The 15,838-nt window shown below is 43.8% G+C and overlaps 1 pseudogene; it reads right to left on the reverse strand.

The window, feature by feature from the left end:
- Positions 1-10,999: 10,999 nt before the first annotated feature.
- On the reverse strand, positions 11,000-11,124 carry LOC145274118 (U2 spliceosomal RNA; annotated as a pseudogene).
- Between the last annotated feature and the right edge of the window lie 4,714 nt (positions 11,125-15,838).

Genomic DNA, 15,838 nt, shown 5'->3' on the forward strand with positions numbered 1-15,838 from the left:
TGATGAAAGGATGTGATTTGGAAGATCATTAATGTAGATCAGGAAAAGAGTTGGGCTCAGGATGGACCCCTAAGGGACACCAGCATTAATACTGTGAGCTTCTGATTTTTGCCTTTCAACTACTATTATGAACCTAACAGAGTTCTCTCTGATTTAATAATTGAGAAGACATTTCCAGCTATACCATAGCTACAGATCTTACGAAGTAAACCTTTATGCCATACCCTATCAAAGGCCTTAGATATGTCAAGTGCAATTGCCCTAGAAAGGTTGCCACCGTCGAGAGATTTGCTAATCCTATGAGATATAATTGTAAGCACATCTGTAGATCTAGCAGAACAGAAACCATATTGAGTGTCACTAAGAAGGTTATTTTTGTTGAGATGGTTGATTACTTCTGTATTTAACAGATTTCAGCAACTTACTCATGACGCACAGGAGACTTATTAGCTTGTACTGAGAGGGGGATAAGCGATCACCTGAATTCTTAAATACAGGGCACATGATGAGATTTTCCAGGGTGATGGGAAGCTATTCTCCTTAAGACAACGTTTAAACAGTTTTGTAAGTATGGGCTCTAGTTCTGGTTGAAGGTGGTTGCCTCTGTCGAGAGATTTGCTAATCCTATGAGATATAACTGTAAGCACATCTGCTGTAGATCTAGCAGAACAGAAACTATATTGTGAGTCACTAAGGTTATTTTTGCTGAGATGGTTGATTACTTCTCTATTTAACACAGATTCCAGTAACTTACTCATGACGCACAGGAGACTTATTGGCCTGTACTGAGATGGGGATGAACAATCACCTGAATTCTTAAATACAGGGCATATTGATGAGATTTTCCAGGGTGATGGGAAGCTATTCTCCTTAAGACAACGTTTAAAGAGTTTCGTAAGTATGGGCGCTAGTTCAGGTTGAAGTTTTTTGAGTACTATAATTGGAATACCGTCAGGGCCAGTTGCTTTACTGAAATCAAGGTTTTTGATTAGCTTGGCAACATCAAGTACAGATATATGTATATCACAGCATATTTTCTGATACAGGAGGAAATATTGGGGGTTGGCGGCCTTGGTCGCAAAGGGTAGAATTAGCTACAAAGAGTTTGGCTTTGTCTGATGCTGACGAGATTACCTCAGGTCCATTGATGTTAGTTGGGATAGAGCACACGCTTCTCTTCAGAATTCTGTTTGCTATTTGCCAAAACTGGTGGGAATCAAGCCGCTGCTCAGCTACTTTGGACTTGACGGATTGAGCATACAACTCTCTTGCGTTCTTTATTACTTTCTTACAATGGTTGCTGGCAGTCCTGAAAGCGGTTTTAGTTTCCATACATCTATTACGTTGGAAGCAGTGGAAAAAGTGATTTCTGTGCGCAATGGCAGCAGCACATTCTGGAGAGAACCATGGCTGGCTGTTAGGTTTTTGCTGGAACTTTTTCGAGAGTATGAAACGGTCTATACCTACAATTAACCATTCTGTCAGGTCTGATACTATAGAGGACACATCCTTTTTAAACGTTGAACGCAGAGGTAGATCCAATATAAATGTACGGAAGCTATCCCAGTCAGCCTTAGTGTATCGATATACTGTACGATGGAGAGGTACGTCTGGGGACTTATTACATTTCATTTTTATCTTAATTGATACAACAGAGTGGTCAGAAGATCCAAAAGGAGATAGAACAGAAACTGAACATAGTTGAGGGCAAGTTGTGAGAAAAAAAGGTCGAGTAGGCTCACATACTGGCCGTCATTGTCGGGCACACGGGGGGTTCGTAAACAATCTGAGTGAGGTCATAAGCAATGGAGAAATCATGACAGAACCTCCCCTCATCATCGGTCTTGTTTGAGTGGGTCAACCATTCAACGTTGTGAACATTGAAGTCTCCACATACGTGAATGTTAGCTGAAGGATAAGCAGATAGGACGTGGTCAATTTTCTCAGATATGCTTTGAAAGATAGTAACTCTGCTGTTGTGGGGGCGATAGAGAGTAAATATAAATGCAGTAGTGTGAGCTAATGCAACCCGGAAGCACATATAGGGTAAGTTAGGATCTTCTCTGGAGATGTCCCTACCACATGGAAAACCATCTTTAATATAGGCACATATTCCATGCCCATGGCGATTTTGGGAGTCAGATTTAGAAGTTAAGTTAGAGTATCCTTTAATTGCAAACTCTTCTAGGGAAATAGCCTGTTCAATGCCAGTTTCGCTTAAAAATAAAAGGTCTGGTTTAGTCTCCTGTAATTGGGTTTCAACCTCTAGAAGGTTAGAACGTAGACCCCTGATGTTGGAGAAGGAGACATGGTAGTAGGGGTCTACGTTGGAAGTTGGAGAACCCGGTTTAATCGTGTATTTTTTCTTGAAACTTGTCATGATGGAATTTTGGAATTTGTGGATTAGGTCATCAGATTTACTTAGAGCAGGACAGAGAGGGGAAACTAAGAGAGAAGAAGAAATGAAGAATTTTTTTTTTTTTGTAGAACATGATAAGGTAAAGCCGTAACAATTACCCACTAATATGGCATCGAGAGGCCCCACCAGAATCCATTCACCAAATGGCAATACAGTAGCCCCAGTACTTTGTACCTGCTGATAGGACAGCCTCCTTAGTGATTAATCCAAGGTTCAGGTCCCTGACTATCAGGCGGATAATGTCAGCCCAGATAAAACGTTTACCTCCAGCCACTCTATGTCTATCCTACAAGGATAGGCATAGAAACAGAAAATTTCCGCCATCTCTGCCAACTGTTTGCGTAAAATACTGCCAACCTAGAAAACGGCTTTTTCTTGTCCCTTTGTCAGAAAAATCACTCATTTAAAAAAAAAAAAAAAAAAAAAAATTATTAAGTATTATACTTAAAAGTCCAACGGACGTGTTTAAGGGAAAGTATGGTGATAGATTCCCCTCTCACGAACTAAAAATGAATACAATTACCTAATCTATTTTTGCAATCAACTTGGTAGATAAATAAACATTTATGGACGAGAAAAAAGCTAGCATTTAATAAAACAGAAATACATTAAATTAAATACTGAAATAAAATGTAGTTATTAATATTTGAATCTAAAAATAAAAAGTATGATTAATAATGAATAAATCTTAGTTAAAAGGAAAACTTGCTGTCTATTTGGTTTATGGTAAAAAGATTAAACATTTAAAAGCCAGACATTTTTTTTCTCTCAACAGAATTAAGTTGTTAATCCATTTTAAATCTGCTTATTTGTCAACAAGTTTCTGTGACGTCAGTGGCAGTCAGTATCGAATGAACAACGCCGATAACCATTAACCGTGTGCTCTCTGTAATGAATGAATGCGTGAATTGATATGAAATTCTTAAAAATAAACTAAAATGACCGAAAAATGGGCTGAAATGACTTAAATAAATAAAAAATAAATGACTTAAATAAATAAAAAATAAATGACTTAGAATGACTTTAATGAACTTAAGGATGAATTGAATAAGCTTAAGAATGAGTTGAATGCTTAAAAAATAACTGGAATCCTTCAAAAACAACTTGAATGATCTGGAGAATGACTTGAACGGCTTTGAGACTGACTGGTTGTAAAGTGGGTGATCATTTTACAATAAATTAATACAGAAAAGTGATCCCGCATTTTATATCAAAATTACAAACATAAGTACAGCATGTAGTAAGAACAGATGCTACACTTTGATCTTCATATTTAATTTATTCCGTTTAAAGAAAAAATTACAATTAAAAAATTTTAAAAAGTAAAATCTCCAACAGACAAAACAAATTTAGGCACAAGGCCCTATAAGATCTGGGGAGGGGAGTGTTGCAGGATCTTTGTAACTAAAGTAAAAATTAGAGTCTTTGGCGACTTACTCTTGACTGGCAACATTTACCACAATACCTCATTCACTCTGTGGACTCTAAACTAACTAATGAAAACCCCAGCGTTTTTGCAAAAAGGATATATATACAATTTCTGTGTGTGTAAGCATTTTTTGTTTTTTAATTAAAATGTGTGTGTGTGTGTGTGTGTGTGTGTGAAAAAAGTTCAATTCATTGGAAAATAAAAAGTTCTTGAATTTGGAAGAAAAACAGTTCGTGTTGGGGAGTGGGGAATCTAGAAAAAATATACAAAAAATAAAATTTCCTAGTGCATTGTTAGTAAGGTCCCTCCCTGAGATAATCTAAGTAGTTAGATCACCTACTGTTTTCCGGGGCACCGAAAACAAGTGGGGAGATCCCTAATGGGGATTGTGAAGAATTCATATCGGGTGTTGGGAGTAAAATAAATAGATTGTTAAAAAAAAAAAAAGGGGAATATATTAGGCGGCGACCTTCGAGTAGGGGTTGACCAGGGGGTGATAAAACAAAAAGATAGGGGGGGGTAGTGGTAGGGTAGCCTCGGAAGGTTCTCTAGTGCCAAAAAACAAACAATCGGGGGACAGGATCCCATTTGTATCACCAGTCAAGAGTCTCTTTATTTTTTATTTGTCTAACCTAGCGGGATGGGCTCCGTGGGACCCAGTACCGCATGTGCCATGCCTATGGTGGTAACACAAATTCAAACTTGGCGCCTCATCGGATGCACAAGCTAGCGTCATGCACCCACCTCTTGTCAAAGGCCACTCGAGGCAACCTCTTCCAATCGCATCTGATCTTTACTTTAAGCAGATGTTTAAAGTAGACGATCAGATCTCGATCTGGAACAGATATCTCTTCGCGGACTCGCTTGAGGCGTGTGATCCATATGACCATCCTCGCTACTGCTAGTATCGCTAGAAAAACCATTTTTTTCTCCCTAGGCAGCAGCAGATCAATGTTCTCCACAAAATATGATTTGTCGAGTTCAAGCTAGCGCTTGGCATTGATGCAAGCCGTTACCTCGTTGACGTACCCTAGGAGGGTCTTGAGCCTGTTGCAGCAGAAAAAGGCATGACCGGCTGTTTCTCTCATGTCTTCGTCGCAGCACAGGCAGTAGACCCGGGCTTTTTCATTGTAAAGGTTGAGTTCCTCAAGGAGGGGCAGTGCGTTCCGGACAAGTCGCCAGGTAAGGGAAAATTCCAAATTTGTAAGAAAGTCCCGTCCCGGCGCCCAACTCCACTGGGAGCGGACCTCCTCCAACAACATCCCCGTCCATTTCACTAGTGGTTCCTTTTTGCTACACCCCACTAGTTCCCGATAAAGCCTGTTCCTAGACTGTTCGAGGACACTGGTCCCCGGCAATGCTCTGTGCGGACCGGCATTCGGCGTAGAATGTTTGTTCCCCCCTCGGTCGAAGCACGGCGGAGACCGAGGGGTCAGGTGTGAGATTGGAAAATGAGCTTTCACCCGCAGTGACCCATGGAACGTCTACGTACAACGAACGGCTCAGGAAGGCCAACCTCTCTGCGTGCTTGTGACACAGGAGATCGGGCAGTCCTAAGCCTCCCTTGCTCAGATTTCGAACACAGACCTCTCTGCAAACATAATGCTTACCCTCGTTCCACAAGAGTGTGTAGAGGTGCTCCTGTAAGCTGATTCGTCGTTTTGCAGGGAGGGGAAGTACAGACAGACGGTAAAGGATGAGCGGAAAGACGTATGTAGCACACGCCTCCGCCCGACCCTTCAAGGACAATTTCCTCCAAACCCAAGTCTTAACAGAGGATTCGACCTTGGCCTCTACTTCCGACCAGTTTTTCTTCAGCTGGAGACCCGGTCCGAACCACACACCAAGGATCCGGACCGGGCCGTCGGTCAAACTGAAGATGCCTGAAAGCGAATTTACTCGGGTCCAGGCACCCAACCGCAGACTCACTGACTTACTGCGATTGAAGACGGCCCCTGTAACTTCTTCGTATCGAGCGAGCGCCTCAGTGACCATCAGCAATGTGATCACACCCTTGGTCACCTGCCCAGGGATGGAGCCCTGAATAAACCAATGGTTGAACATATCCTTCAGAATAGGGACCAACATGAGCGACAGCCTCAAGTAGAATTCGTAGGGTAGACCATCAAGCCCCGGGGACTTGTTGCAGCCGACCTGCTTCAACGCAGTAATGATCTCATGTTCCGCGACAAGACCATCATAGCTAGCCGCCATGAGGCGGGACGAGTCGGCCAAATAGCTGCCAAACTCTTCAACCCTGAGTCTGGATAGTTGGGTGAAGCGCTCTGATAGATGCTTTTGAAATCCCTCGCAAATCTCCCGCGTCAACATGAGGGCGTGCCCTTCCAGGTCGTTTACTTTTCGAATGTACCCATCCAAGCCGCACCTTAGAGCAGCCTTACGCTCAACAGCGTCTACATTAACAGCCTCGTTCGAGACTTTCATTAGCCTAGCCCTAACTATCTGGCCCTCGTACCGCTCGCTAGCCAAGCGGTTAAGGTCTTGTTTTGCTAGCGCTATCTCTAGGGGGTACCCCCCCACTCCACCGCCTGGGTCAGCCTATTCTCTATACGCTTCTTGGCCTTAGCATTATCTAGTGCGAGGCGTTGGCTGTACTGGACCGAGAAGCATCTAATCTTAGCCTTGAGACTAATCCACCACTTACTCCCGGTAACCGCCCCCACTAATGCCTGTTGGATTATCTCTGTAACCTTCAACCAGTAGTCCTCCAGCTCTAACAAGGTGCTGTTGAACTTCCAGTATCTAGCCAGTCTAGGCCTATAGCTCAAGTTCAGACAGGCCATAACTAGTTTATGGTCTGAGTGTCCTAAAAAGTGGGGCAAGATAGGAAATCTACATCGCCTCTTCTAACTAACATCCGATCCAAGTAAGTACTTGGATAGGAAGGCGTATTAGGATGCCACGTCCACATCTCCCACCCCGAGTGATCCAGGCAAAATCTGTCGCACCACACCGACCCGCTAGTCCCCCCGACCTTATCTATCTTGGGATCGAGGATGGCATTCCAATCATCCTCTCTGGATCATCTATAAAACCCTCCGCCCGTCGAAAGAAGGAAATCCTCTCCACAGCGGAATTAGGCACGTAAACTGCGACTATCGGAAACACACTGCTATTTACGGCAACATCGACGACAATCGCCCGCCCGTCCCCGTCCGCGTGAACAACATTCACAGACGCTGATAGAGTGCGATTTACTAGCAAGGAGATTCCATGACTATAGGTATTGCCATATGCTGATTAAACGTCGTAGTCGCTCACCAGCACCTGACAATCCCCGTCACAAATAAAATGGGTCTCCTGTATAGCTGCAATATCTATCTTGAGGGACATCAGATCTCTCAGCACGCACACGGCCTTGCTTCGACATCTGAGGCCCCTCACATTATAAGTAGCCAAGTTCAAAGCCATGGTCACCTACCTTATTCAGCGTCACACACGGGCCTGAAGTCCTCGGGGATGAGGACGTGGCAGGCCTGTCCAAGGCTTCCAGTGAGTAAATCCGGCGAGGGTAATCCATCCTTGGCCACGCCTCCCACGTCCAGGGGAAAAGTGAGTTTAAGTGCCTTGTAAAAGGAGGGGTGGATATAAACCGGGATTCTTCCCTCGCATTTGTATATGATATTGTTCAGTAAGGGATGCTCCCTATCCACCAGCTGCTGGCCTGGGATAGCATCCTTTGCTGCATCTATCATGGCCCAGAGGGCTTCAGTCCTAGTATCCTTGTTGACCCTAATGAAAGTGGTCAACAAGGGAACGTTCTTGAATTTGGTTGGGTCGGCGACGTTGTTGCCACCGACATACACAAAATTCCTCAATTTGTTGTACCGGACCTTCTGCTGGCCTTTGAGGTCAGGTATTGGTTGGAGAGGGTCCAGTTCGCAAATCCTTTCCCCTGGTAGGAAAGGGAGTTTTTTCGTCTGCTCCATGCGAACTGGTGGCATAGGTTTTTCCTTGGCCAGGGGAGGAGGAGGAGGAGTGAGGGTAGGAATGACGGGAGTTGGGGGTGTAGGCTTTTGGGGGTTGGTGCTTACCCTATGCGGGGATGAGTTACGTGAAACTGTTCTGGGGGAGCTTGGCCGGGAGGGAGTTGGTTCTACTGGCTGATTGGGGTGGGGGTGGAGGGGGGAGTTCAGCTTCTGTTTTACTATTGTCTTTGTGGGTGGGGGTGTCTCCTTTAGTCTTCCTGCTCTTCCTCCTCTTGCTCGTCTTTTTGGTGACTGTTGCTGTGGCTGTTTCCTCTGCGTCTGTGGTCGCCTCTACTCCGTCCGACACAATCTCTTCCTCGGAATCTTGGAGCTTCCTTTTGTTGGAGGAAGAGGATGCCTGCGTGTCCATCAGTGTGATGTCGGGTTGGGTATTGGTCACTATTGGCTTGGGCAGGTTTTTGTTGGCTCTGCCTTTCTTAGTGACTGTCATCCAACCTGCTTCTGCTACTGGGCCGGCGTTTACTGTGGCTGAGGTTGTGACTTGTGTTGAGGCTTGGACTTCTGCTGGAGTTTTGGCCGGTGCTTTGGTGGGGGCTTTTCTCGGGGCTCTGGGTGGTTGTTTTTTGTGGACAGTCCTTTGCCATGTGTCCCATTTGCTGACAGTGCCAGCAGTGTGGCCTTCTCCCTTGCACGATCAGTGTCATGGTTCAATCCCCAAACTTGAGCATGGCCGGAAGGGTGTCGAATTCGACCTTGTCCAGGACCATTCGGACTTTGTAGTCCCCAGTCATCACGTTGCGTTGACCGCGGGATGGGACGACAGCTTCCACGTCGCCGTACTGGCTCATAATGGCCCCGAGCTCCCTTCCGGTCATGTAGCATGGGACATTTAAGACTGAGACCGAGGCGATTCTTTTATTCAAATATACCAGCTGGAGCCGAATATTTCTAATGTGGTCAGTCTCAGCCAGTCTTTTTGCCTCTTCTTGACTGGGGAGCAGGATGTCCCACATGGCGAAACTTCTCCTGCATATGTAGCTGATCGGAATGTTCAGTCCGATGAGGAGTTCCACTATGGTGTCTTTGTTGACACCTGTTAAGCTCCTGGTCTTAAGGTTGGAGGTGACCAGGGAGAGAACTCTCTTCTCCAGCTCTTCAATTTGTCCCGGAAGAGGTTGGATGTTTATACCATCTGTAACGGCCTTGTAAGTTGAGTTGAAGAGCTCCCTGTACTCTTCAGGTGTCATCTGCTCCTGGTTCTGTGGGCCCCATGTCACTGTTCCGTTCTGTTTGGCGTTGGATGGACCGGGGCGAGGAGTGGCCGCTGTTTCTTTCTTTTTCTGCTGTTGTGGCTGCTGTATCGTTGTCTTGTTTGGGGTAAGACTCAGCCAGTCCTCCTGAGGTGTATTGCACTTGTTGTGGCCCAATCTCTGGTCCCCATCCTTGGTTCTGCCTGGAGATTCTGGAGTGGGTTTCTTCTCCACAGGCTTAGTCATCGGAGGGTTGCCTTTCGGGACTTTGGCTGGAGTTGGCATGTTTAGGGAAGCTTTGGGCGATGAAGGTGCCTTGTATTCCCCCCCGAGAATCTTTAGCAATGCTAGGGTGTCTCTGAACAGAGCTCTGGTTCTGCAGGCAACACCATCCTCGTCTTCCTCCATTTCTGGTCTCGGGGAGTTGTCCTCTTGGGGAGTTGGTGTTGGGTGACCGGAAAGGGATTGGGAGACCGGTGGAGCCATAGGCTGTGGTCCATCAGTGTCGTCTTTGGTCTCCCTATCTCCAGCTTCTCTTTGCTCTTCTGCTGGGAGGTTGTCCTCTTGGGGAGCAGGAGTGGTGAGGTCATCTCCGGCTAATGAGGATTGAGGTGGAACAGATGTCGCTGGGTGTGTACCACCTGCCGGGTGCATCGTTCCCTTGTCAGCCGTTTTTCCAGTGTCCTCCATTTCATCTTGGTCCTCTTGGGGAGCCTGAGCGGGAGTGCTGGCTTCGACCGATGAGGATTGAGGTGGAACCGGTGTCGCTGGGTGTGTACCACCAAGTTTGAGCCTCGTTCCCTTTTCAGCCGCTTCTTTGACTCTCCGGACTGGGGAGTGGCCCTCGTGGGGAGCAGAGGGCTGGTTTGGTTGCCCTTCTGGTATTGGCGCTGCCTGGGTCGCCGCGGGCTGCGGCCCTACACTGGCCTTCTCCTTCTCTTCATTCCTCGTGGGAGGTGCTCCCTCCAATGGGGAGTACTCAAGTGGTGGAGCGATGTGGCGCATCTGTGGTGGTATACGCCTTTTCCCCGGCATCGTGCGGAAAAACTGCACCAGCTGCTGCCGCAGACCAAAGTGTAACAGGGGAGAAAAGAAAATGCAGGGAAATGGGGGGGCGTGGAGGGGAGTGGGTGAGGTCAGAAGAGAGAAAGTGGATTGACCTCCCCTCACGGGGATGTCAGATTAGTCAGCTCAGATCCCCCGCAAGGGGGGAGAGCAGCGAAGGAAGATGCAGTGGGTGCTAGCGGATCAGAGTGCCGCATCGCAATTAAGAGAGAGAGGGGATAGACATCTCTACCCAGAGAGGGGAGCAGAAACAAAACACCTGCCCTACCCACGTCACCCTGCCCGCAAACAACCCCAAGAAAGCGAGAAAGAGAGCCCGGTCTGCTCAATCCACTGGGAGTGCAGCGAAGGAAGACAAAGAGTGGGCCTGGCAGGTCAGAGTGCTGCACAGGCAATTAAGAGGGGAGAAAGTAGACCATTTCAACCTCAGAGGGGAGGAGGAAACGAAGTACCCAAAAGAAAAAATGCTAAGCTAACCCGACCAGGTCGCGTCTACCAAAGAAAGTGTTGTCGGTCCCGAGAACAGCAAACTCCCAAAGAAGGGATCAGTTTTCGGGTCCAGACTACCACACAATGGCGTCGGCCCTGGGGGAGCGAAAAGGGTCCAGACTCCCCAAAGAGGGGGTCGGTCCCACTAACCAAGGTTAATAAAGTCACAAAAGTGACCAAAGTGAAAGCCTTAAACTTGATGGATGGGTCAAGTGGCGGACCTCTTAAAAAAAATCAAAAATGAGTAACTGGGAGAACAGATACTACACTTTGAGGTATTTATTTGCTCCCCCACCAAGCAAATTAGACACAAGGCTGATTTTTAATGTGAGGAGTGAAGGGGAAATGGGGACCAACTCCCCGGGGAGTAGGGGAGCTGGATAGTGACAATTGGTATGAAGGGTTGCCCCTACATTGACCAAGGTCTTATATGTGGGGCTGCCCCCACATATGGTCTTTGCTTGCAGTATCTGCCGGAACAGATACTACACTTTGATCTTAGCCAAAAGGCCAAGAAAAGCTTAAAAAGCTAAGGGTATTTATTTGCTCCCCCACCGAGCAAATTAGGCACAAGGCAGATTTTTAAAGTGAGGAGTGAAGGGGAAATGGGGACCAACTCCCCAGGCAGTAGGAGAGCTAGATAGTGACAATTGGTATGAAGGGTTGCCCCTACATTGACCAAGGTCTTATATGTGGCGTTGCCCTCATATATGATCTTTGCTTGACACTTGTTGCCCAGGCCCCGGGTCAGGTCAGTATCAGCTTAAAAAGCTAAGAACAGCATCTATTAACAACAGACCTTTGATCTTAACCAAAAAGGCCAAGCACAAAAGTGACGAAGTGACTTGCACACGACTAAAAACTTGATAATTGTCTCTTTTTAGGGAAAACATTCTTTCTGCAGCAGACACGAAATAAAGCGAACAAAATGTATTTGATTTGTACAATTTTTACTGTTATTCACATTTTTGGCCATTGTAATCTCTGGCCTTAACTGGGCTTAGCTTATTTTGACAAGGTAGTGTTTCATCAATCTTTCTCTCTCTCTCATATATATATATACACATTTTTTTTTTATCTGCCAACTGTTTCACGCACGCGTAAATCGTTCATGTGACTTTTTTTTCTTTCTTTTTTTGCTCAACACACACCTTCAAACACCCGGGTACTCAGGCTAGTTATATATAAAACTCAAGGTATGTGTGTTCTCCAAAGAAAGAAAGGTTAGAGAATTTATGAAAAAAAAAATCTATATTTATGTAAAATGTATCAGGCAAGAAAATTGAAGTGTGCCTATGGCTTGTAATCTCTGAAGATATGTTTTGATCTTGAAGACGGTTATATAGCTTTTTTGGAGAAATGTTGATTAAAACACCAAATTTTCATATTGAACAAATATTTGAAAAAGATAAATTAAATATTTAAATATCTTGAAATTTGGTACTAAATTGATCTCGCAAAATCAAGTAATGTATATAATTGATTGTGAATGGGAGCGGGGGGGGGGCTTCACACATGTCCAGTAAAAACTTCTTTTTTTTATATATTCTGCTAAACAAATATAATACCAATAAAATATTTTTTACACTTGCATTTTCTTAAATTTGTACAACTATTATGCAGAGAAAAATCATAGAACCCATTTCTTAAATAAGATTAATATTTTAATATTTATTGAAGCAAGCTTTTCAAATATTTTATGCAAATGTACAACGACTATAGATTAAGAATGATTCAAAGCATTTTGAGGTTCAATTTGCATTTATTCATACATATATACGATACAATCATACAAATTCTCTGTTGCAAATTCCATAAAAAATCAGTTCAATGGTTCTGGTGGTATAGTGCAAGCACACAAAGATACATGCATAATCTTTCCTTCATTAGGTAGATGGTTTTGTGTATAAATTTTGAAACAAACAAAAAGAAATTGTAAGATCGTAAGAGCAGACTTAACATAAGTTGAACAAGTTCATAGAAATTAGTTTTGCAAGAGATACCAAACCAGGTGAAACCAGAATATGTATATATATTTTTTTGCTTATTGGTACCATGTAGGCAGTGCAGCTTATTAGTAGGAAGGTGGTGCCAAATCTAAATGTTGAGAGATACCATTGGGGGGGGGGTATATATTCCTAACAAATTAATTGCCAAATTACCTTTCAACATCATATCTTGGCTGCTTGATAATTAAACAAAAATAAAAGGATCAATTGGTAAATCTCATTTCATTCGCTGTTTCACAAGATCCAATCAGATCAAAGATAGACCCATATAGTAATGCATCTGACAAATCGTTATTTGATTCTGACTAGCCAATTTGTCTTTTTTCTTCTACCATGATCTTTACAAGAAAATAATGTATTTCACTTTGCTTTCTAAAAAAAAAAAAAAGAAAAAATTTCCAACTAGGCTGGAGGCAATTTAGCACTAGCTGCTTACAAAATTGATAAACTGATTTCTATGTAGATTTGATTGCATTCAGATAAACAATTATATTTTTAGCTTTTTTTGTAAAAGTAGTTGAATACCATAAAGAAAAAATTTAAACAACAAATTCTATCAAACAAATAATCTCTGGTAGGGTCATCTTGGCGAGAAGAGCATGCATATTGAAATGCCAGATACTCCCTAATTATCCAAACAATATGTCACTAATGATGCCCTCTCTGGCATCTCAGTTGGGAGCATATATTAGAAATAAATTTATTTCCTCTTGGGAAAGTGGGATCTTAGCAGATTTTGCATAGTGTCCAGATTGATTTGTAATTTTTCCATTAGAAAATCAACGCAACTTTGGTACATCATATGGGCTTTGATGTGAAAAGAACTGATTCCAATTTCATTCCTTTCATTAAAAATTCCAGGAGTTCGTCATTGCTGTCGACCATTTTACTCTCTGCATCATATTGAAGATACAGTTGTTGGTTAAAGAACGTATTGTCCATTTGGATCTCAAACCAACTGACTGCATACAGTTTGGATACAAATTTAATGATTAATGACCCCGGGTCTGCATGCACATGAACCTCATGGTTAAAATTAAACATCTTGCTTGATTCAGAGGCCTAATCATCCAGGCAGCAAATCTAACGTTCACTTTCTCCCCTCAAGAAATGCTACATCATATTGCAGAAGTAGTCACTGTTCACCATTTAAAGTCACCCATTGCCTCTACAGTGAGATACAAGACTGAGGACGACTGAATTTAGGAAATTCTACCTAGGACAAATCCTGGGTATTATTTCCTAAGTAGACCAGTGAACGTAGAGCTGAGCTTCGTGTTGTCCCAGCAATTAAGTTAAAGATGATGGTATACCACAATCAGCCGGTCACTGGGGTGTGACCGACAGACGTGTTATAGTAAATGTCTTAAAGCGGTCTCATGAAGACATGAAGATGGGCCAGTCATTAGGGTCTGAGTAACAAGAAGAAAATCATACCTGAGATGTTGGATTTGGGTGTGGCTCCTTTCTTTTCTCAAGATGATCTCTTCACCCTGGTGGCATTCTGGTGGGAATCTTCATCTCTTTGTCCTCAGGGCCGCCTTTCGACTTCAGACATTTATGAAGGCATTCATGGCAGACAAGAAAAATGACACGCGACACACTTGTAATATACAAAGGTATAACTAACTATTTTATTTTACATTAGAGATACAATATATATTACAAAAAAAACAATTTACAATTAATTTTTACAATAGGCTTTTCAAAGCTAACTAACCTACCCTAACTAGTGTTGAGGGAGGGGGTGGCCCCCCCTCATTTACGGAGAGACAGTCTATGCGTCCTCACATCATGGTGGTCGTGTAGGAAAGAGACAGAAAGATAGCAAGGGGATTATGGGAAGGGGTTTCTTTGTATCTCTACGCTCATGGACAATTTACCACCCGTCCATGCTGCAGAGTGTGTTAGAAACAGTGGCACAAGGAAATAGTGCCACATCCCTCCCTATGCTATCCGAAATTTATGAGTATTCATAAATTTCAGAAGTCCCTAATTTTCCGTGAATGGTGCGTCAACCGGCCGTCAGCAATCAATGTCCCCATGCTCTACGTTCCATCAGGAACTCAGTGAAGCAAGTTATTTTTTCCACCAGGCTCCTGGTAGACTGGTATACTGCTTCAAATACCAGAGAGGGTAATCATCCTCGCCCTCCATCGAGGCAATGACCTCATGATTTCAGTTACTGGATTTACACTTTCTTAAGCAACCAGTATAATATTTTTTTAACAAAGCCGGATTTTACGTGAGTTCATCACGCCGACCTATACGTATTTCACTAAGCCGGATTGTACGTGAGTTTATCACGCCGACCTATACGTATTTCACTAAGCCGGATTGTACGTGAGTTTATCACGCCGACCTATACGTATTTCACTAAGCCGTATTCTACGTGAGTTTATCACGCCGACCTATACGTATTTCACTAAGCCGGATTGTACGTGAGTTTATCACGCCGACCTATACGTATTTCACTAAGCCGGATTCTACGTGAGTTTATCACGCCGACCTATACGTATTTCACTAAGCCGGATTGTACGTGAGTTTATCACGCCAACCTATACGTATTTCACTAAGCCGGATTCTACGTGAGTTTATCACGCCGACCTATACGTATTTCACTAAGCCGGATTCTACGTGAGTTTATCACGCCGACCTATACGTATTTCACTAAGCCGGATTCTACGTGAGTTTATCACGCCGACCTATACGTATGTGACTAAGCCGGATTCTACGTGAGTTTATCACGCCGACCTATACGTATTTCACTAAGCCGGATTCTACGTGAGTTTATCACGCCGACCTATACGTTTTTTAATTTAGTCTGCATAACATTATTTTCGTAACTGGATTTACGCTCCCTTCAGCAACCAGTATAATGTATTTTAACCAAGTCGGAGTTACGTGACCTCATCACGCCGACCTATATGTATTCCAAGTTATTACTTCAGTTACTGGACTTACGCTCTCTTCAGCGACCAGTATAATGTATTTTAGATAAGTCGGGGTTACGTGACCTCATCACGCCGACCTATATGGATTTAGTAAAACCTTGGTTTCAGAGGTTCTAATCCAATTAATTCTGTTAGAGCAAGGAGTCTGCCGCCGAGCGACCAATAAAAACTATCCACCACGGAATATTTATTAATTATATAAAGAATTAATTAAGAAGGGCACTCAGCCTTCATGAGTTAGAATACTCAATTAGGGGGAAAAAAATTCCAAAA

This window comes from Euprymna scolopes, chromosome 4, assembly GCF_053919585.1.
Source record: "Euprymna scolopes isolate OS-2025 chromosome 4, ASM5391958v1, whole genome shotgun sequence".
Lineage (NCBI taxonomy): Eukaryota > Metazoa > Mollusca > Cephalopoda > Sepiida > Sepiolidae > Euprymna > Euprymna scolopes.